General features: G+C 35.7%; 1 pseudogene across 1 annotated transcript; it reads left to right on the top strand.

The window, feature by feature from the left end:
• Positions 1-10,359: 10,359 nt before the first annotated feature.
• Positions 10,360-18,325, top strand: LOC117712430 (UDP-glucuronosyltransferase 2B1-like; annotated as a pseudogene). Its single transcript, XR_013111556.1, has 4 exons — positions 10,360-11,122; positions 12,199-12,341; positions 15,163-15,294; positions 18,101-18,325. The product of XR_013111556.1 is annotated as a UDP-glucuronosyltransferase 2B1-like (transcript).
• Positions 18,326-19,592: the final 1,267 nt, after the last annotated feature.

The following is a 19,592-nucleotide window of genomic DNA, read 5'->3' as shown; positions in this document are numbered from 1 at the left end:
TGGTGATAGCTGGTTACCCAAAAAGTGAATTTCAGCTCAACTTTAAATTTACTATAATAACACAAAGTCTAAATGTAAATTTAAATTCTAGCCAAAAAAACTTTAGGAATGAAAAAAAAAAACTTCAGTAGCAAATAAACTACTACTTATTTAACCATTGTAGGCTTAAAGGCAGCCATCAATAAAGGGAACATTCAAGCTCAACATTAAAATATAATTAATCTGATCATTCATAATAAAATCCTGTTATTAATTGGATTAATCTATTATTTTATAGATGAGATACTGTAAATATGAATAACAAGAATAATTATTCTCCAAGCACAAGTGTATAACAACTCAAATAATCATTGTTAGTTATAGGACAATAGGTAACAACCCTCTAATTAAATTACCTAAAATTAATCGCTTAACCCAACACAGGAGTACTTTAAGGAAAAATTTTAAAAAATAAAAGGTGTAAGGTGGAATCTCAAGGTTGTTTTGATTTGCATTTCCCTGATGACTAAGGATGCTGAACATTTCTTTAGGTGCTTCTTGGCCATTAGATATTCCTCAGTTAAAAATTCTTTGTTGAGCTCTGTACTCCATTTTTAATAGGGTTATTTGGAAGAACAGGTTGATGCTCTTTATCCTATTCAAATTATCGGAAGGAGTTTCAGAATTTAAAGGTAAGGAGCCATCTCGAGTGTCATGCTAAGTACCATTGGATTCATGTTAGATCTACAATATACAGTGGTAGTCACTATAATTAGGAAAAAGTTTAAAGACCCTTGCAGTGTATTTGGCATAATTCTAACACCTCTCTGGATGTTTTAACTTTACATAGTGAGCTTATGAATTTAAAGAATGCTGCTCTGCTGAGTGTTGATGTGGCAGATACTGCTGATAAAATTACCCATGGACTGAGGTCAGTATTTCTATTTTGGTCAAGCTTCAAGAATGGCATATATAGCTTGATCATGTTAGCCCTTTTTGTCCTGGGAATACTTTTATTCCTGCCCATCTTGTTAAAGTTTGTCTTTAACAACAAGTTGACAGCAAAAGTACATGGCTTGTACCTGAATATGAGCTCCCAGACAGAAATATAGAATTTAGGCTAGAACAAGGAAATAGGCTTCAGACAGGAAAATGACTATGGGATACTAAAGGGAAGTTGGCTCAAATGTTTTGGTCAATAGAAATAGTAATCACAGGAGTGTTCATGGAAGTTTTATTGCCTTGCTTGTTCTTTGATGATTTGTGTTTATTGTCTTTTTGTTCCTTGACTATTTGCATCTATTGTATTGCTAGTCCCTCAACCTACAACTGATCTGACTAATTGCATGTAATTAAAATTCAATATAAGCAAAAAGGAGGAAAGAGGATGAGATAGGGGGTTCTAGGGAGGGGAAATGTGGAAAGGGGAATGATATCTGAAATGTAAATAAATAAAATATCCAATATAAATAAATACATGCATTCATACATACATATATACATACATATATACATAAATGGAACATGGCAAACCCAAAACCCACCAGTGTACCAAAAATATCACCTCTAACATAACAATTATTAGAGTCATTGCCTTCCCAGTAACTAAAGTTAAACTGCCAAGATATCCTGATCGTTCAAACGTAGCAAAATCACTTGTTCTTTAATTAGGGACTAGTATGAATGGCTAGACAAGGGATGAACTGTCTCTTATTTTTATCAGTAAAATTGACCTTCCAGTGACGAGCCTAGAATAATATAATAAGACAAAAAAGATCCTATAGAGCTTAAATTAATTAGATTAATTATTATTAATTTACCTAATGGATTAAAAATAAAAATATAAGATTAAAAGTTTTAGTTAAAGTGACCTCCAAGAACAAAAAATTCTCCAATGATTTTAGCATAGACTAACAAGTAAAAGCAACCTGTTAAACCTTATTGACGGAAAACTTTTTTGATCAACCAACCAAGTTACCCTAGAGATAACAGTAAATTCCTATTTAAGAGTTCATATCAACAACTACAGTTTATAACCTCAATGTTGGATCAAGACATCCCAGTGGTGCAGAACCTATTAATGGTTGATTTGTTTAACAATTAAGGTCCTACATGATCTGAGATCAGACCTGACTAATCCAGGTCAGTTTCTATCTATTTACAATTTCTCCCAGTATGAAAGGACAAAAGAAATAGAGCCACCTTACCAAAAGCACTCTTAACTTAATTTATGAATAAAATCTTACTATAATGCATGTGTACAACACTAAAACCTAGACAAGGTTATTAGGGTGGCAGAGCCAGGAAATTAAGTAAGACTTAAAACTTTGTTTCCAGAGGTTCAAATCCTCTTCCTGATGGTATAGTTTATTAACATTCTAATACTCCTAATCCCTATTGTAATTGTATAGCTTTTTTAAAATTAGTAGAATGAAAAATCGTAGGGTATACACAATTATAAAAAGATCTTCACTCCATACTACAGTGCAATCATAACCAGTGCTCTTGACTGTTGTGTATTGAGTCAACACTCCAGCCTCAGAGTTTGAAATGAACCTTGTTTATTTGTTTATATCTTTCTTTTCTTTCATTTATAAATTTTTGTGTTTGTTTACTTATATATTTGAAACAGAATCTCACTAGGGACATGGCTGTCCTCAAACTCTCTATGTAGGCAAGGCTAGCCTTGAACTCTTAGAGATCTATTACATCTGACCCCTGAGTGCTTGTATCAAAGATGTGTGTCATCTTGCCTGGCAAACTTAAGCTTCTTTTTCAGATTATTTTAGGTAAAAAAAAAAAAGTGATGAAATAAATAAATGAATAAAACAGTAGCCAGGCATGGCGACACATACCATTAATCCCAGCACTCTAGAGACAGGATCTCTGAGTTCCACACCAACATTGCCTAGGCAGCAAGATCCAGCATAGCCAGGACTATACGGAGAATCCCATTATCAAAAACAATAAAATAAAAATAAAGTAAAATAAATAATTATGTCATGAGTTTATATTTACATATGTATATAAACATAGATAAATTAGGGGTTTATGTATATATATATATATACCAAAAAAAAAAAAAGACAAAAAAAACAGTACCTAGAGAGGGGTTGGGTAGAAAAAACACAATCAGAACATATTGCATTAAAAATCTGCTTTCAAAGAGTCGAAGATGTTTGCAGTCCGATGGGGGCAACAACAGTGTCAACTTGCCAGACCCCCTCCCAGAAGCTCCTGGGGACTGGACCACCAACCAAAGCATACACATGGGGGGAGCCATGGCTCCAGGGGCATATGTGGCAGAGGATGGCCTTGTTGGATGTCAGTGGAAAGAGGGTGTTTGATGCCCCAGTGTAGGGGAATAACAGGGTGGGAAGACAGGAGTGAGTGAGTGATTTTGGGAGCACCCTCATAGAAGCAGGGGAGGGGGATAAGGCTGGCGGCTTTTGAAGAGGAGATTTGGAAAGAGGAAAACAATGGAAATGTAAATAAAGAAAGTATCCAATTAAAAAAACCTCCTTTCAAAGAAGCAAACTAAAATTTAATTTTAAATTTTAATTTAATTTTTAAAATGAGGCTTATATCATAATATCCTGTTTATCTTGGCCAAGTGTGATCGCATATCTTGAAACTGAGCCTATTCAGGATGATTTATTTGACAATCCAAAACAAAGAATGAAAAAGTATCTTTAATTCACCAGTTGTATTTGTCATCTTAAAGACTTACTGCTAAATAAATTCACCCTTTCTAGTTCTCTCTAAAATCTGGCTGGTTGGTTCAACTCAGCTGTTCTGGCTCAAACCTCTCTCCAAGCTGACTGATTCAATCTGACCTCTCTAGGCTTCTCACTGAATTACTCTGCTTATCCTGAGACTCACTTGGTAACTTGTTCTGTAAGACCCCCATGAAGGGAGGACCTCAACCAAGCCTCAGGAATTCATGGCCACCCAATAACTCACAAGACATCAAAGTCGATGTAATCAGCAAGAGGTATATTTTGATCAACATGCTGAGGGCAAGACCTGTAACCCACACAGGGGCAGTGTGGTCTGACCCCCAGCTTTGGAGGAACAGGAAATTTAAATGAAAATAACAAAACACAGGGGGGAAACCACAACCCAGGAGGAATGAAGGGGAGTTATTAGAAAGTACCTGTGGAAAGTCTCAGCCCATTATTCAGTTTGTGACAGGGTTCAAGGAACAGTCATGGGGAACATTTTGTATGCGATATTCTCAAGAGCCTATTTGTATTCAACCATCTATCTTGTGGTCAGACAAATTCCTGAAACACAGAGCTCATGATCAAGCTGACCTGCACTCTTGGTTCTGCTTAGCCTGCTAGGAGTTATTGAAAATTTTTAACCTTTTCAGTTCTAATAGTTTGTCTCCTTTTTATACTTTGGTTTCAGCTGCCTCTTTTGACCAACACTAAACTGAAGGCACTCAACTCTGTGGCACAGCACACACTAAACTGATTTCCAATTTACTAACAATATCTCACTGCTTTGCCGTTATTGTTTCACTGGACGTTTTTTATTTAGGTTTCAAATGTTATCTCCTTTCTTGTTTTTTCCTCCTGAATACCTCACCCCATCCTTCCTCCTCTTGCTTCAATGAGGGTGTTTTTCGAAACACACAACTACTCCTGCCTCCCTGCTCTGGCATTCCAAACCATTGGGGCCTTAAACCTCACAGGACCAAGGGCCTCTCCTCCCATTGGTAACCAACAAGTCCATCCTCTGCTACATATACAGTTGGAGTCATGGGTCCCTCCATGTGTACTGTTTTGTTGATCCTAGGAGCCCTGGGAAGGAGTTTAGTTCCTAGGAGCCCTGGGAAGTCTGGTTAGTTGATATTGTTGTTCTTCCTATGGGGTTGCAAACCCCTTCAGCTCTTTCAGTCCATTCTCTAACTTCTCCATCCCTGTGCTCACTCCATTGGTTGGCTGTGAGCACCCATCTCTGTAATAGTCAGGTCCTGGCAAAGCCTCTCAGGAGACAGCTATATCAGGCTCCTGCCAACATGCACTTCTTGATATTTACAATACTGTCTGGGTTTGGTGACTAAATGTGGGACGGATCCTCAGGTAGAACAGTCTCTGGGTTCTGGATGGTCAGTCTCTGCTTTACAGTTTGTCTACATATTTCCTCCTGTGGGTATTTTGTTTCCCCTTTTAAGAAGAATCAAAGCATCTACACATTGTTCTTTTTCATCATGAGCTTCATATGGTCTGTGAATTGTATCTTGGGTATTCCAAACTTTTAGGCTAATAACACTTATCAGTGAGTGCATGACATGTGTGTTCTTTTGTGATTCAGTTACCTCACTCAGGATAATATTTTCTTGTTCCATCCATTTCCCGAAAATTTCATGAAGTCACTGTTTTTTAGAGCTGACTAATACTCCATAGTGAAAATGTACCACATTTTCTATATCCATTCCTCTGTTAAAGGACATTTGAGTTCTTTCCACTTTCTAGATGTTATGAATAAGGTTGTTATGAACATAGGGAAACATGTGTCCTTGTTGTTTTTTGGAGCATCTTATGGGTATAAGCCCAGGAGTGGTATAGCTGGGTCCTCAGGTAATACTATGCCCAATTTTCTGAGGAACCACCAGAATGACTTCCAGAGTGCTTTTAACAATGAGGAATCCCACTAACAAATGAAGGGGTGTTCCTCTTTCTTTAAATCCTAGCCAACATCTGCTGTCACCTGAGTTTTTGATCTTAGTCATTCTGACAGGTGTGAGGTAGAAACTCAGGGTTGTTTTGATTTGCATTTTTCTTATGACTAAGGATATTGAACATTTTTAGGGGTTTCTAAGCCATTCAGTCTTCCTCAGTTGAGAATTCTGTTTAGCTCTGTACCCCATTTTTTTCCCATGAGACTCAGGCAGAGACAAAGGGTAGGGAGTGGGATTCGAACAGGCAGACAGACAGACAGAGAGAGAGAGAGAGAGAGAGAGAGAGAGAGAGAGAGAGAGAGACAGAGAGCATAGAGGGCCAGCGCCCTTTGCAGGCGGCTGCCTTAGCTGCTGCGCCACCGCCAGTTTGCTTGTACCCCATTTTAAAAAGGCTTACTTGATTCTTTCGAGTCTAACTTCTTGAGATCTTTGTATATATTTGATATTTAGAGTTCTATTGGATGAAGGGTTAGTAAAGATCTTTTTCCAATCTGTTGGTTGCCATTTTGTCCTGTTGACAGTCTCCTTTGCCTTACAGAAGCTTTGCAACTTCATGAGGTCCCATTTGTCTACTGTTGTTCTTAAAGAAGAAGCCTTGGTGTTATGTCAGGAAACTTTTCCTGTGCCCATGTATTCAAGACTCTTCCTGACTCGCTCTTCTGTTAGTTTCAGTGTATCTAGTTTTATGTGGAGGTGCTTGATGCACTTGGACTTGTGCTTTGTAAAAGGAGATAAGGAAGGATTGATTTGCATTCTTATATGCTGAACTCCAGTTGACCCAGCACCATTTGTTGAAAATGCTGTCTCTTCCACTGGAGGGTTTTAGCTCCTTTGTCCTAGTTCAGGTGAGCATAGGTATGTGGGTTCATTTCTGGTTCTTCAATTCTATTCCATTGATCTTCTTGCCAATCTCGGTACCAATAACATGCAGTTTTTATCATTAATGCTCAATAATATTCCTTGAGGTCAGGGATAGTGATTCCCCAGAAGTTCTTTTATTGTTGAGAATAGTTTTCACTATTCTGGATTTTTTTGTTATTCCAAATGAATTTGAGATTTGCTCTTTCTAACTCTATGAAGATCTGAGTATGAATTTTAATGGAGATTGCATCTATAGATTGCTTTGGTAAGATGGCCATTTTTACTATTTTAATCTTGCAAATGATGAGCATGGGAGACCTCTGATCTTCTGATATCTTTGATTTCTTTCTTCAGGGATATGAAGTTCTTCTCATAAAGATCTTTCACTTGCTTGGTTAGACTCACACTGAACTTATATATTTTTTGCTCTTTTCTATTTTGCTTCTTTGAATAGAGATTTTTATGCAATATATTCTGATTATTGTTTCTCCTCTCCCAATCCCTCTCTTGATCATGCTTTTCCCCTCCTCTTTAATTAAATAGCTTTCTTCTTAAAACAGCACAACTCTTTTCTTTGCTTCTCTGCTGAGAGTTTTGTGTATCCTCACTCTGACTCATTGTGTAAAAGCATTCTGATTTGTCAGTTTATCTGCCCTTCTCTTAGACATTCCTGTCAAATATGGCTTCTTCTTTCCACAATCTAATTTTTTCTTAAAGGTGTGTACTAAAGTGTGTGCCTGTATACCAGCCAGATTAGACAGACTTTAAAGTCTAGAAATATGATCTCTTACCTGAGAGGTAATGTTTGCTACTTTAAAATTCCTTGATAATATATCGGGATTCATCAACACCAAGTCTACCTGTGGGACTTAGACTGTTAATTCTGATATATGGAGGATATTGGAGTCTTGTTATTGAAGTGACCATAGGATTAGATGGTGTCACAATAAACCTGTGACTAATCTAAGAAATAAGAGGCATTACATGTGGACTAATTCAAATAGCAGTAACAAATAGCTATACTAAATTAAGAAAATAAAAACTATCACAAGTATATATTGAAAAAAACAAAACCAAAGTGTATTTTTATACCTTGGGTTGAATGTTGAACTGATAATATAATCACACATTTCTTAATTCTTTTTGCTTGGCATCCCTAGACCTAACTTTGACTAAGCTGTAGTTGAGTAACTGTTAAGGTGGCATGCTGAAACATGGATGAGAACAAGAATAAATGCAGAAGTATGAAGCACATTTGAATCCTGGCTACTGACATCATTGACCTTAGAAATAAATCGACTACTTTAACTTTCCTAGAGCAGCACACTTCCATACTACATTCTAAAGGTAATCCTCATATCCATAGGTATGTGGCTTAGTCAAAGTTCTGCTAATGTAAAGTAACACTCTGACCATGGAAACTCTTGTAAAAAAAAAAAAAAAAAGGATTTGATTGAGACTTGCTTACAGTTGACAAGTTTAGTCCAATGTCATCACTATGGGAAGCATGGTGGCTTGCAGACAGACAGGGTGCCAGAGAGTGAGTTTCTGAGACTTCTACATCTGGATCCACAGGTAGCGGGAAGACAGAGAGAGACTCTGGGGCTGCCTTGAGCACGTGAAACACTGAAACCCACCCCAAGTAACAAACTCCCTCCAACAAGTGTATAGCTACTCAAAAAGGCCACACACCCTTAATAGTGCCATTCCCTGGTGACCAAGAATTCAAATACATGAGCCTATGGGGTCTTTTTCTATTGAAATCATCACAGCATGGCTACCATACTTCATCAGCATCTGCATAACAGATATCCATCACAGAAAAGCACAGCCTGGCACAATGCATATATCAAAAGGTCAGAAATCTTCCCCAATAGACACATCTACATTATAGTTCCTATACCTACAGTTCATGGAATGAGATGAAAGAGGGATCACCATGAGACCATGATTGTTAAGAGTCAGAACACTAGGAAGTGAACATCCACACTGAAACATGCTCTTCTAGTATTACTGACATACAAAAGACTGAAACAATGGCAGTAGCCGTGGACATATTAATATACAAGGGAATAAATTTTGTATGTTCCCCAACATCTCTATGAAACAGCAAATCAGCATTTCTATCTTGTCTTCCTTTTTTCTCCACTTTTCCACATTATAGACTACTGAGGAAAACAGCATCATATTTCCTTTGTGTGTATGTGTGTGTGTGTGTGTGTGTGTGTGTGTGTGTGTGTGTGTGTGTATGTGTATGTGTATATCCCTGTACATGTGTGTGTGTTGTAATACCAACCAGGTAAAAGGAAGTTCTTTACACACCAGCAGCTGAGTCTCAGTTGGATTTATATAATCTACAACAACAGTCACACAAAGTTCCTATCCTAGAATAACCTTCGATTTTATCTGTATTTCTTGCTCTTTGGGATACACTTACAAAAAATGATTTGCCTGAAAATATAAGAATTAATGTCTATTAAGATCAGAAAATACATTGACAAAGAAACAGAGAAGAAGGAGGTGGGACAAAGAGAGGGATGGAAGGAGGGAGTAAGGGAGAAAGAAAGAAAGAAAGAAAGAAAGAAAGAAAGAAAGAAAGAAAGAAAGAAAGAAAGAAAGAAAGAAAGGGAAAGGAAAGAAAGAAGGAAGGAAAAAAGGAAGGAAGGAAGAAACAAACAAAAAGAAAGAAAAACACAACAGAAACAATTAAAAATTCATACTTGTGACTCTACTAAGGTGTAACATAGTGACCAAGGAATTCATTGAATTGTTTACAAGAGCATGGGGGAGAAGTTACTTACAAGAACATAGAAGCATTGCAAGACACAATCATCTCCTAAAAGATTCCATCATGGTGAAATCCTTGGAGTGGTATGTCACTAAAGTTTCCTTTGTCATTTCACATTGGTGAGTTTTTAGTTAACTCAATACAAGTTAATGCCATCTAAGAGGAAGGAACCTTAGCACATAAAATACTTAAAACAGATTGTCAATCATTTTCTTGTTTGTTGAATGCTGTAGAAAATCCCATCTCACTGTGATTGTTGGCATCCCTAGGATGGTGATACTGGATGTAAGAGAGAGAATTGAGAGAGCCATCAGGATAAACCAGTATTGTTCCTCTATGGCCTCTACTTCAGTTCCTACCTCCAAGTTCCTCCCTTCAATTCCTACCCTAACTTCCCTTCATTCTGTACTACAACTCTAAGCAGAAGAACCCCCATGCGCTCCAAATTCCTTCTAATAATGATGTTTCTTATGAAAAAAGGAACCTAAAAGGTCCTTTTGATGACATGTCCACGAAAGAATATACAGGACCCAAGTAATTGTGTATTATATAGTAGAAGAGAAGTTTTGTAATATTTTGTTCTTTCCTGGACATTATTGGATCACATCCTCCTTCTGGGAGGAAATATGGTAATTTGATGGACCAAATAATATACCATGATGAATTATACATATCAAAATTTAAAAAAATATCAAGGTCTAAGAAATGCTGATTCACTCAGATCCTTGTTTGATCTCTACAGTTATGTTAAGTACACTTAAGAAACACAGGGTTTTTTTTCTGTGACTCTTTATATATACTAATATGTTGCATTCAAGACACGACACTTGCTTATAAGAAGTGAATCAATTTTACCTCAATATTATCAGGGACAAAAAAAATTCCAAATAAACAAACTTTGTTAACCTTGAGTTCATGTTCCAAAGGTGTATTTGCAAGGATGTTACACCATCAAACTTCTCTAGTCAGTGATTTGTTTAGAAGTTATATGTTAACTTCTTGATAGTTGAAGTTGACATAAAAGCAGGAAATATACAAAGAATGAGAGATATCAAAAGCATTTCATTTCAAGAAGATGTCTCTGAAACAGACTTCAGTTTTTCTGTTGATACAGCTCATATGCTACTTTAGAAATGGAGCCTGTGGAAAAGTGCTAGTGTGGCCCACAGAATACAGCCATTGGATGAATATCAAGATAATTCTGGATGAACTTGTGCAGAGAGGTCATGAAGTCACTGTTCTTGTATCTTCTGCTTCTATTCTCATTGAGCCTAGCAATGAGTCTTCCATCAATTTTGAGATTTTCTCTGCACCTTTGAGTAAACATGAGTTTGAATATACTATTGGAAAATGGATAGATGAATAGACATTTGATTTTCAAAAATATTCATTCTGGACATATTATTCAAAAATGCAAAAAGTCTTCAGTGAATATTCAGACATAATTGAAACTTTCTGCAAAGCAGTAGTCTGGAATAAGAGTCTTATGAAAAAACTCCAAGGATCTAAGTTTGATGTCATTCTCGCAGATGCCGAGGGTCCCTGTGGTGAGCTGCTGGCAGAACTGCTTAAGACACCTTTGGTGTACAGTCTCCGCTTCTGTCCTGGATACAGATATGAAAAGTACAGCGGGGGACTTCCACTCCCCCGTTCCTATGTACCTGTGGTTCTGTCAGAATTAAGTGACCGCATGACGTTTGTAGAAAGGGTGAAGAATATGTTGCAGGTGCTGTATTTTGACTTTTGGTTCCAAACATTTAATGAAAAGTCCTGGAGTCAGCTTTACAGTGATGTGCTAGGTAAACTGTGCCTTTTATTGCTACTGGGAAATTCTGACTTGATGTTACTTTGAATGTGAGTGTGTATAGGTGAATATAAAATCATAGAATGAGATTGTTAATTGTGAGGTGATAAAGTAAAAATAGGAAACAAGCAGAGAGCCTCAAAACAAGGCAAAATACTGTAGAGTAACTGATCAGAACACACCAGAAACTAGTAACCATGCAAAGTGAGACAAGGAAGATTTCTCTTGATAATCGTTTGATGTACTCTATGTTTTTCTCAGTGAAAGAAACTCTATGTTTCATTGAGTGCTTTAATGACTGTAAATGAGAAAACTACAGACTCATAATTACTACCTCAACTATCTGTGTAGCACTGAAAAAAAAACACATCAACTTAGAAATTAAAACATTTATCAAGTATATCATGAAAGGGTTTTCACAGTTAGATAGTATCTATCACTAGAACTAGAAACAGTCAAAGCAACTTGATGTTCTTAGAATTTGAAATGTCTCAGATCTGTAAAACTTGTGTCTTACAGCCTTAAATATTTCTACAAAATGCACATTTTTATTAATTATTAAATGTCTTTTTATTAAATGAAATACTACCTAAATTAATAGTAGAAAGAATTAAGAACTATTTATGGAAATATCTAGCTACAACTTTGATGAATACAACTAAGATAGTACTACTAGTTTCCTGTAATAGACACAGTACAGCAGTGATAAAGGTAACTTAGTCATACCTTACAAATTATTACTGTGCATTTAAAGAGTCAGAAATCAAGAGAATAGGAAATTGTATAAAGTAGACTAAATATTCTATTAAAATAAATATTCTATGAAAGCTGTTTTACTAATCATTTTCAAGCTTCTTTGCAAGACTCACAATGTTTAAAATTCATTGGCATAACTTTGCAAATCAATGGAATTTTCACACAATTAATATTTATGTTAATATAATTATATCATAACTCATAATTTAAACATCTTAAATTGCTTGTCTACATGATCTCAACTCACAGAAATCACCTGCTATATTCCAGACAATCTCCTCCAATAATTGTATATTTTATGTGTTTTTGGGTGCAGGAAGACCACTACATTAACTGAGATGATGGGGAAGGCAGACATATGGCTCATTCGAACCTTCTGGGACTTGCAATTTCCTCACCCTTTCTTACCTAATTTTGACTTTGTTGGAGGACTCCATTGCAAACCAGCCAAACCACTGCCTAAGGTAACTCTATATTGTTTCCCTTGATAAACAGTTTTTTCTTTTTCACTGAAACAGTTCATTAGATGTTTGGTTTCTTTTCAGATGTTTGGTTTCCTGACAGGTATAAAAAGTGGGTTAGAACTCTCTGACAATTGACATATATAATATTTTCTTACATCTCTGTTTTTCATTAGTATTAAACAAAGTGTCAAATCACTTTTGAATGTGGTCAGTGGTCATTATAACTTGACTATTAAAAGAGCTTTAACAAATGTACTAACAGTTGTTTGAAATCCAGATCCTGTCCCCACTTTTATCTCTTGCTAACATAATATCATAGAGAACTGCAGCTAACTTCCAAATATGTCTCTGAAAATGTCCAGAACCAGCCTTCCAAGTGAAGACTGTTATTTCCAATATTGGACTGATTTCTTTGCCAGTTCATAATTAAGTCTGAACAACTGGTCACATTTAAGAAAAATACAAGGGTCATTATAAATTCTCTTTTGGATTCTCTGTCCAACAAATATAAAAACTTGAGGCAAAGCAGCTTGTCCCATCTGGGATATAGGTAACCAAAAGTGGGTCGGGAACATAGGCCCAATACACCTTCCCAGTCACCATTTTCAGGGCACTCAGCAAGCTCACAGGTCAACATCATTCTTTGTTCCAGCATCAGCCTGTCACACCTGTTACTCTGGCAGCCACCATGCTCCTTCTGCTTCCTGCAGAAAAAACACAAACACACCCTCTTTCTTATTTCTTTTTTCTTTTCTGATGGGGATCATGCTTATGCCAGTAAGTGGATACTTTTCCTTTCACCTCGGCATAAGAATGCTTAGTTGTAAGGTGCCATAGACACTCAGCAAAATTCCGTGACATCCAAATTTTTAAAAAATGTAAAATATAAGGAACATGATATAAATAAATTTGTGGTGTAAATGGATATACCTCCCCATTTTTATTTTATGAAGATATTCTTTTAAAGGTCCATGGGCCCCTTCCACAGTAGCTTGTCCTTGAGGATTATAAGGAATCCTAGTAACATGGGTAATATTAAGTTGTTGACAGTCTCGAATGCTCTACTGCAATAGCCAATTCCGTTATCTGGGTTTTTTCTTTTCTTTTCTTTTCTTTTCTTTTCTTTTCTTTTCTTTTCTTTTCTTTTCTTTCTTTTTTTGTTGAATAATTTATTTATCTACATTTCAAATGTTATCCTCTTTCCCAATCCCGCCTCCAAATCTTCTTATCCCATTCCCCTCCTCCTGCTTTTATGAGGGTGTATCCGAACCATATACCCATTCCAGCCTCCTGCCCTCGAATTCCCCCACTCTGGGGCATGCAGCCTTTTTTGGGACCTAGAACCTTCTCTTCCACTGATGCCCAACAAGGCCATCCTCCACTACATATACAGCTGGAGCCATGTTTCCCTCCATGTCTGTTCCCAGGTGGCTGTTTAGACACTGACAGCTCTGGTTGGTTGATAATGTCACTCTCCCCAGGGGCCACAAACCCCTTAACCTCCTTCAGTCTTCCCTCTAACTCCTCCTCCATTGTGGATCCTGTGATCAGTTCAGTAGTTAGCTGCCAGCACCCACCTGTGTATATTTCAGGCTCTGGCAGAGCCACAGAGGGTTTTTGGTAATTAACACACTCTCTGGACAATTTACAAATATTCGCCAACTCTTTAGAAAATCTCTTCATTTTGATATATTTGTTCTTCATAAGTTTTTACTGTAAGGTACTCCTCTTCTTCAATTCCTAATTTATTACCAGGGCTACTGGGATTATGCAATACATTGCTAGGTTTTTTTTGTATTTTGTTTTCCCAATATTATAGAGATTTCTTTTCTTTTTTTCTTTTGTTTTTTTGGCTGTACAAACATCATTATTTTTATTTAAAATGTACTACAGATAATTTCTCTCTTTTCAATGTGAGAATAAAAAATTAAATTAACTCATTTATATCTCAAATGCTGCTACCTCCTTGTCCCCCTCTTAGACTTCCTATCTTATCACTCATCAACCTCTCCCACTTCCTCCCTCCCATTCTGCTTTTCACTCCCTCTTTCACTACTCCTCCCTCTCATTTCTCTCAAAGAAATCACAAAAAGTAAAATTAAAGGAATGGATTTAAAAGCAATGATATGCAAGCAAAATAATGATATGCAACCAAAAATATGCAAGCAAAAAAAAAAAAGGAGAGAAAAAAACACACGAAGGATAAAAAGCAGGGCGTTTATTGTTGGTTGGCTAAACACCCCTGCCTGAGCTTGGGACCTGCTCTGGTGTATAAGTGATTTACCCAGTCACTCTATTAGGGAGAGCTGATTTAACCCTTTGATATCAGATATCAATTGCAAATAGCTTCTTAGTTAGAAGTGAAAGTCCATGACTATTTTCTACTCTCAATGCTGGAATTCATGTGACTTAAACATGTGAATGGTTTAGACATGTTGCTACCTTCTCTGTGAGTTTGTAAGTGCATCAATGTTATTGTACCTGGTAGACAATGGGATGTCATCCAACCCCTCTGGATCTTATATTCTTTCTCCCTCCTTCTCAAGTTGTTTTTAAAATACCTCCTAATGATCCTCTAAATTTCAGTGACCTCTCTATTAAAAATACTTTATTCTCTCTAACTTTTTGACTTTGGTCAATTATACTAATAGTACAAATGCATTCTTCAAGAACACTAAGGACTGAGGCACTGGATACACTCATGGGTCTTTCTAAAATAATTCTTGTGATTTTGAGATTTCCTCTGGTAATGGTGCTCTCAGTTTTTGGACAATGCTACCCATGCAGCTATATATTTGTGATGCCACAACTATGTTCATAGGAAATGGAAGAATTTGTTCAGAGCTCTGGAGAACATGGTGTGGTGGTGTTTTCTCTGGGATCAATGGTTAAAAACATGACAGAGGAAAAGGCCAATATAGTTGCTTCTGCTCTTGCCCAGATTCCACAGAAGGTAAGAGAAAGTGTCCACTAGGTGAAAAAAATGTATTATAAGACTGTTGAACACGGACAGGATTACAGTAGGGAAAATTTCTGTGAAAAGTAAAGTAACTGGGTGTTTCTTATGCACCTCATACACCATATTAAAAAGAAAATTATGAATTGCAAAGAATAGAATATTAGTTTGTTTCTGATTCACATTATGACCTGAAAGATCACACATAGATTCTGCATGGTTGTGCATACCTGACATGTTGGTGCTTAGACATCTGAAGTAGGTCTTTTTCTTCATATTTCCAACCAGTTTATACTTCATGTTGATTTCCAAGCATTACTGGACTATTTCATGTGCCAATGCCTCAAAAGAAGTGAGAAAAAAAGATTAGTAAAAGAATGAATGAAAGGAAGGAAAAACAGGAGGAGGAAATATAATGATGAGAAATATTATTTGTGGGGCTGGAGACATGCCTCAGTGATGCACTAAGGGCACAGGATGCTCTTCCAGAGCAACTGGGCTTGACTGCCAGAAATTACACAGTAGCTCACAAGTGTCCCCAACTCAATTGCCAGGGAATCTAATCTGCTCTTCATACCCCCAGGAAGAACACTCACAGTGCAGAGAATTACATGCAGGCAAAACATCCACATACAGAAAATGAAACAAGAATGTCTGTAAAGAAAGAGGAAAAATATGTTCTTCCTAATAACTGATGTAGGAAAATATGAGAGGACTGATGAATATGAAATTATTATTAAGAAATTATGAGCTCATCAGGAGGAATTCTGTTTTCAGCACATCAAGCAAGCTTGTTTTCCTGGATGGTGAAAGAGATTGGAATGGAGTCGCATGTAAACAAGGATAACATAGGAAGAATCTAGCAGCTCCCACTCCATAAATTGTATTAATGCATGACTGTCAAACAGTAGCAGTGTTTGGATGTTTGTAAGCTAAATTCACTCTATTTCTTGATACTAATTTCTCCTATTATGGAGTTTATTTAATTTATTAAACTCAAGCATACAGAAAATAAAGACTTGCAGTTCACATTTTGGTTTGTGAACATTCGTTTTACATTAGAACTTGTTTGATACTAAACATGAAATGTATTCAGAACAAGAGAAAGCATATTTTCAATATTCCTGCTGACATTTTTCCATGGATAGTCCTTAATAAATTTTATCTGAGAAAAAAAAAGAAATTTAATTCTTGGTAAGAAAGAAATTATTTCTAGAAATAGTAAATTATACTATATTATAAATCAAAATGAAATCCATTATAATAAACAGCCTAAGAAACATGAAAATAAAGGTAAAATAGTGTTCCTATGACTTAAAACGATGTAATATTGAGAATGTATATGTACACATATCCTATATATCACATTATGTATGAAATATACATAATCATAAACTATTATAAATTGACCATAGTTTTGCCAATACTGATTATATTAACTGTCTAAAAAATTCATATATACACAATTTTGTCACTAATTATCAGACATATATAATTAGTATCATTAAATGGCATGTTCAAGTTATTATGAAGCCATGTACAAAAAATATATTCTTTATTTCAACCTTTTAATATCTCATACTATTTTAGAATTCCCCTTTCTTATATTTCATTGTCCATCATCTGGATAATGTTCAACTGAGTAATCTGTATGAGGAAAGTCATGGTTTCTGGTTAATTTTCAGAACACAGACCTCATCCAACTCCAACTTTATATGCCAGTTGTATCAATTACTGCTCTAATATAGCCAACATATTTCATTTCCATTGAGGTTGGTAAAAATCCTGGATTTGTAAACATCAGGAATAAAACAGCCAATAGCAGTGATGTCATAACATTGTGAGAGGTCAGAACACTCATTTACTCCTTCACTGACAGCTTACACCCCACTATATTAATTTTCTCCTGGACAGATACCATGCCTTAGTCATCTTTCCTTCATACCTCAAAACAAGCAGCTTCATCTTCCATCCAATCACACAAGCCTTATATTGAATCCTAGTAGCAAATCTACTTATCCTAACCTCAATTGGAGGTCAACATGTAGAATACCCGTTTACTATCATCGGACAACTAGCCTCCATCAGCTACTCCTCCATTATCCTAATCCTAATACCATCCTCAGGAATCACAAAAGACAAATTACTAAAAAAAAGTTTTGCCCTGATAGTATAAATGTTGTTTTGGTCTTGTAAACCAAAAATAAGGAACTTATCCTCTCAAGACATCAAGAAGAAGGAACAAATTCCTACAATCAACACCCTAAGCTGATATTCTAATTAAAATACTTTCTGAAACAGTACATAAAATTTTATAGTACTATAGAATGTTTATGTATATCATACATTAAATTATTTTCCCCTAGCATATAAAAAAGGAAAATAAATAATGAAATACGATATTAATTCAATATCAACCCTAAAATCTTTTAAAACATGTCTATTAAGAATTAGCATTTTAATTAATGTTTTAAGGATATATCTGTGTTATTAGACATACATTATTATGTCATAAACTCTTCTCTTCCATATGACTATCCCCTTCCACATTTGGTCTACATGTTTACCATCCTCTGTGAAACCAACTCACCCACCTATGCCCCTCTTCTCGCTCCAGACACAATAAACTTGAGGAAAGCTAAACTGAAATTTTATCAGACATCTGCTTCTTCAGGGCTGTCAATTGAATTGTTGGCCATACAGTTCCCTAAAATAAGACATGTCAATGGTAATGATCTAATCAGCCAATGCCTAACATAACTGTGGTGCCATGCATTTGGGTTTTTTTTTTTTTAATTTTTAGGATGCTGTGACTGAGCTTAACCATCAAGACATGAAGAGCAACTTATCATGTAGCTGGACTTCCAGTCAAGTATCATTAATAAACATAACCAAATCACCAAGACTATATTTTCATGGTTGTAGGACATACATTCTTACTGTAATCAAATTTCACTTCCCAAAACCCCTTCCTCCTTTTCCAAACTTTGATACAAACCCCAAAAACATGAAAGACATTAAAAGTTAAATTTCCTATGATTATATTCTATTCTAGTAGTTCACAAAACATGACTTACATTTTAGCATTAATTAAAATTTTACAAAAACCAAACTTCACCTAGCTAAATTTTACTTTATCATATTCTTCATAATAAATTCATATTATCACATAAATATAGCTTAACAATAAAGCAAAGCACTGAAAATGCTTAGGTGGATAGTTAAAGCTATAAAGATAAAGGTTTGGTCCTGGCCTTACAATTAATTGGAGGTAAGATTACACATGAAAATATCCATAAACCAGTGTAAAATCCTTTAAACATTTCCTCAAAATTTAAGGAGAGGGTATCAAGTACATTAAAATAGCTAAAGACACCTTTCCTAACCTCACATCCACGTGACTCAACAGTAATAAATATTAAACAATAAACAAAAGTTTGACTAAGCTAGGGTTGCTAAATTTCATGCCAACCACAGCAATTGTAGTATTAACCCAAACTAACTATACTTGGAGTAAAACATGATGATTATAAATTAAACAAATAGAATTGAAAACCTACTTATATGTGAAAATTTATTGTTAGGACCTAAAATCACCAACGAAAGTAATTCTAATTATTTTATATTATACAATAGCTAAGATGCAAACTGGGATTAGATATCCCATCATACTTAGCCCTAAACTTCAATAATTAAATAACAAAAATATTTGCCAGAGATATGATCGCTACATATAGTTTACAACTTAAAGGACTTGGCGGTACATTATATCCATCTAGAGGAGGCTGTTCTGTAATCAATAAATGTCTGTTTGCCACACCATCTCTTACTAATTCAGCCTATATACACCGCCCATCCTCAGCAAACCCTAAAAAGATGCTAAAGTAAGCACAAGAACAAACATAAAAATGTTAGGTCAATGTGTAGCCAATGAGATGGGAACAAATGGGCTACGTTTTTTTTTTAAAAGAACATCAATGACACCCTTTATAAGATAGATGAGGATTTAGTAGTAAGTTAAGAATAGAATAATTTAATTGAGGATTGAGGTACACACATACCACCCATCACTCTCCTATAATTAAATTTATTAAGTCATGAATAATACTTTAATAATCAATTTTTGAAAGGAGATAAGTCATAACAAGGTAAGCATACTGTAAAGTTTGCTTGGAATAATCACAGCTTAACTTAATACCAAAGTATCTGGCCTACACCCAGAAGAATTCATAACAAATGAACACTTTAAACTAATTCTAGCTATAGTATCTATTAATACAATAATATTACTATAC

The sequence above is a fragment of the Arvicanthis niloticus genome, chromosome 7 (genome assembly GCF_011762505.2).
Source record: "Arvicanthis niloticus isolate mArvNil1 chromosome 7, mArvNil1.pat.X, whole genome shotgun sequence".
Taxonomy (NCBI): Eukaryota; Metazoa; Chordata; class Mammalia; order Rodentia; family Muridae; genus Arvicanthis; species Arvicanthis niloticus.
The sequence above is the reverse complement of the archived record's forward strand: the minus strand, read 5'-3'. Positions and strand labels throughout refer to the sequence as shown.